We start from the raw sequence: 4871 nt of genomic DNA on the forward strand, positions 1-4871 counted from the left end.
CTGAACGCCCCAGGGCTGGGGAGGCACGTGGAGGTCTGGGGCACCGTGGCAGCTTCATGCCTTCCCCATCCAGTGCAGCCACCGCATCAGTGGCTGCTCTGCTGAAGAAGCCAAAGAAGCGGCCTGGCTGTGCCACGGGGAAGGTGCAGCAGGGACAGCTCCTGTGGCTGTGGGCCGGGTGGGAGCTGGGCAGAGCTCTCTGCGGAAGCAAGTCCTGGGGGCTTTGTGCTCTGGGAGAGGTGGGCCCCAGGGGCATGTGGCCCCGTGCCTGGAAGGGGTGGTGTCTGGCAGCAGCGCAGCTGATCTGTGGCTGGAAACACCGGGCACGGCTGTGGGGAGACCTTCTCTCACCTGCGTGTTCGGGGGTCTGGGGCTGGGAGAGCACTGCCAGCTCGCAGGCCAGCGGCTCAGCAAGGACATGGGAGTGTGGAAGAGGTTCAAAGGAAATCCATGGGGCAGCTGGGGGTGCTGGACGCCCCGTGAGCCCATTCCCACCAGCTCTGAGGAGACGGAAGGGTGAGCTGCTCACAGTTTGCGTGTGCTTTGCTTGGGGAAGAGGAATTTGAGTTCCTTGATGGAGCAGACAGAGATGTAACAAGATCCAGTGGCTCTAAGATGATGTCAGGCAAATCGCGACTTGGAGTAAGGTGCAAAGTCTGAGCGCTGCCATTAACTGTCCGTGGAATATTTTTATGAGGATTGGGATGGATGTTTCTAGAGCTCCTCAGGCACTTCTGGAATGAATTCTGGGTGCTTTTCCACTATGGGACCTCCTCTACCCCACATTAGGTTGGAGGTGACACTAAATGCAGAACTGATTGCTTTGGACTCCAGTAAATCCATTTGCTGCAGTGCCGCGTGGTGAGTTATTAGTTAAGATGGAGATAAGTACAGGAATCATAAAAGATTACTGGAGGAGTTCCCCAGTGGCTGGTCCCGGGCCCAGTTTTCATTAATGACCTTGGCACGCCGAAATGGATGTGCTAATGAAATTGGCTGCTTTTCCAAAGTTGGGAGGCATTGTCAATATAGGGGAGGGCTGGGATATCCTATAGGGGGAGGTAGGCAATTCTGATGGCTGAGACAGTAGAAATGGGGTGGAATGCAACAGTACAAATTGCGAGGTTAAGTTGTTAATGGTTGAGCGCAGACTTTTCTGTTACGGGTTGACGGTGGGGACTTACCGCTTGGAAATAGTGGCAGAGAAGAAGGATGTAGGTGTGGTGCCGGTTCCAGTATTGGGCCACTCACATTCTGCTCTGAGCATTGAGAAGTGGTGGGGAAGCTCCATGGTCCAATGTGTGCTGGAACCACCGCTGGTGGCTCCAAGCAGCGGTCGCTAACAAGTTGCACATCTTGGACATGCTGGAATCCAGCTGGGCTGAGGGGGACCCTGATGGGGCTACTGAGCATGTGAGTATCGTAGGAAATATTTCACACTTGGCAACCCTGGCTGGGGTTTGACAGTCTGAGCTGGGGCTGATGTAACACGAACAGCGTCTGTTCCTGTGGAGATCAGGACAGGCAAATGCATGGACCCTTTCTGCCTATCAAAGCCCCTTCCACCTTCCAGAGGGAGGAACGTCTTGTTTGAAGCTTTGCAATTGTTAGGGAATTTTGTCCTGGAACCCACACAAATAGCAGAATGTTTGCAGTTGTATTCCTCTTCCCAAAACCCTTAGAGATGGGGCAAACACTTTGAAGTGTGTGGATAAAAAAAAAAAAAAAATGCAGAAAAATCAAAGTGAGGTGGTTGGAGCTGTCAGTGCGCTGGTGGTGCGGAGCAGGCCACGGCCGCAGTCTTTGCTGAGCACTTTGCTTCACCATGGAAGTTTAATGTTTTCAATGAATTGGCCCATGTCGAAATCGGGAGCTTGGCTGGCCGCCTGAGGCAAGGACTGGGTGAGGAAGTAAGGCGCAGCGCTGTGTCACTGGTTGCTACTGGAATTGCCCCGCATCCCATAAATCCTACTGCTGCCAGAGAGCTGCTTAACAAAACCTTTGGCCGCTCTGAATAAGGTGGTCATTGTTCTCTCCCACAGTAGTGCTGCCATGTGGGCTTTCCACCATAGCTGTAGCTTTAACTACGCATGTGTGCCCTCGCTCTAAAGGTGGTCTAGGACCAGCAGCATGTGGGAGTGCTTGAGCGTGATTGCTTTCCCAGACTCTCCTGGCTTTCTCTTGGGTGGAAGGAGAGGACCAGACACAAGCTCTATTCATCGGTCCAGTCAAGGAGTAATCAACAGCAAACAGCACTAAGTGAGGGACTCTGCGTGATCGGGTTTGGGTTGAAACCAGATGGAGAGAGTCCATGCTTAGGTGTGAGAACTTGTCCGTGAAAGGAATGCTTGCGTAGTTCTTACTTGCTGTTCAGACGAGAGGGGGTGGCAGCAGGGTGATTTATAGGGAGGACAAAACTGAACAAGCAAGGCAGACTGAGAGCTGCGAATACACCCGAAACCGTACGCTGGGAAAGAGAAACCCTGGCACCATGGACCTGAACTGGACAGGAAGCAAGCACAGAAAATGGCTTTAGGTAGCTACATCAGCACCAGATGTTTGTCCTGTTAACTGTCTCCTCCTCAGCTGAGTGGGGCTGCTCTAGGCCCAGGATCAAATGCTGCCTGTGGTGTCACCAGTAGGGCAGAGGAGAATTAGGCTGTTCAGAAAAGGTGAACCCAACGTTTAAAGCAAGCAAGATTTGTTTTAGCCACAACATGAAAAGATGGATGAAAACTTTCTCCCCTGTTGCTCTCCCCAAGTAGGCAAAAATGTGTCAAGGTGGGTGACAATCCCCACTCGGATGGGTGGAGGAGTCCCAGAGGGACTCAAGGCAGGACAGATTTTAGGTTTCATTCTTCCTGCACGTCTGCTCTTCTCTCTCATCAAGCATCTCTGAAGTACGAAGTCAAAGTTCTGAGGCAAGGCTCAATTCCCCAACTCCTTAAATATTTTCTGTCCTGCACGTGGACCCCACCCTCCTTCCAGTGGCCTGAGACTCATGTCACTTGGGTGGGCAACAAAGCAGCACAGCATATCTTGGGAGCGGCTGGGACATGCTCGTGGCGTGGTGCCTGGGATGAGGACCAGGGGGTGATCATGAGAAGGGACTTGGGGGGGTCAATTCAAGACAAGGGAACCCATGGGTCCTGCTGACTTGCATCTCGGGCAGCACCCTGTATTGTTCCTACCCTGCTCCTGGTAGCAAGACCCCACCAGCTATCTGTTTGGGGCCACAGCTGGCAATGCCCTCCTACCCAAGGGCTCCCACCCCAGGGATGCCCTCCTGCTTTAGCAGACGTTGCTCTAGATAGTATCACGATGCTCTTAGGATGCTCTTTTTGTGATCGAGAAGGTCAGCTGTAGGCGTACACTTGTACTCGGACATCCTACAGCAGCCACTGCAGCTTGGGGGCTGCTGTCCCCTCTGTCTCCTGGTATCTGCCGTAGCTGCACTGCTGCGGCAGCTCTTGGGAGGAGTGGATGGGAAATGCGGGGCTGTATTCCCATGGGCCTGGTGGTGAAGCATAGGGCTAGGTGAAAACTGCCCTCTCTACCTGATGGATACTTGACTCTCTAATTAAAAGAGAACAACAAAGTGTCTGGAAGATCATGATTTCATAGAGCCCAAGCAGCCTGGCTTCAAAAAAGGAAAATCACGTCTCACTTACTGAATTCCTTGAACATGTCAAGGTTTGTAAAGAGAGATAATATCTTTTATTAGACCAACTGATACAGCTGGAAAAAACAGACAAGCTTTCAGGCACGGAAACACTTCTTGTATGTTTTTTCCAGCTATATCAGTTGGTCTAATAAAAAAGTTATTACCTCTGCCCACAAATCTTATTTCACTTAATCCTTAGATCATCACAGCCACAGCACAACTACTTGAAAATGTCCATAAGGAATGGAAAAAGGGAGAATTATTTGACACAATTTATTCAGACTTCTTAAAGTTCTTCAGCCAGACCATGAGCTTCTACTAAAGCTAAGCAGGTCTGGAGTGAGATGTGGTGCCTTCAGTTAAAACTATTCCTGGAAGGCGTAAAATTTTAGGGTCACACAGTCAATTTTCATCACGGCAAAATGTTAATGGTGTAGTTCATGGCGTGGTACAGTCCTGGACTGTAGCAGCAGAATAAGCAGATGACAATTATTTAGGCTAATGAGGATGGGTGAAGATTATGAGGAATGTCAGAGATACTAGAAAAATACAGGCAAATGGACAAAGCACTGGAGAACGGAATGTTTATTTAACATGTGGAGCTAAAACCATTAATCTATACATCTGGCCAGCCAAGAAAGGGACCAGGGGTCGTTTTGTGCAGCTCGGTGGAAATCTCGGCACAGCTTACGCTTGAGAGGCATGTGTGTAATGATGGTTGCGCTTATATTTGATCCTTGGGACTGCCTCCACCGAGCGCTCTGGGGACCGGCTACCCTGTCTGGAAAGCAGTGTTAAGAGACCTAGAGAGAATTGGGAAGAGCATCAGAAGCGATCAGGAGACTTGGCAAAACCCTGCGCGAGGAGAGAGATCTGCAAGGCTGGGATTATCTGCCTCAGCGGGAACGTAAAAAAGCATATAGAGGAATGCGCTGGAGAAGACAGCGTGGCAGGTTGCGTTTAACCTGCCCCCACTGCACGCGAAATTAAAAACTGCTAAAAGAGTGCTTACATGACGTATCGTGCCGAGGAACTGCAGCACCGCTGTCACCGCTAAGTCAGGCCAAGATTTTAAGGTTGCTAAGGGGGCTGGGTATTTATATGGCTACCAGGAGCACCCAGCGTTTGGCAGGAACACCCAGCCCGCCTTGAGCCCACTCTTTACGAGGAGCGCGGCCTGCCGGCTGCCGCCGCCTCCGTGCCCAGG

This window comes from Charadrius vociferus, unplaced genomic scaffold (genome assembly GCF_000708025.1).
Source record: "Charadrius vociferus isolate BGI_N301 unplaced genomic scaffold, ASM70802v2 scaffold14, whole genome shotgun sequence".
NCBI lineage: Eukaryota > Metazoa > Chordata > Aves > Charadriiformes > Charadriidae > Charadrius > Charadrius vociferus.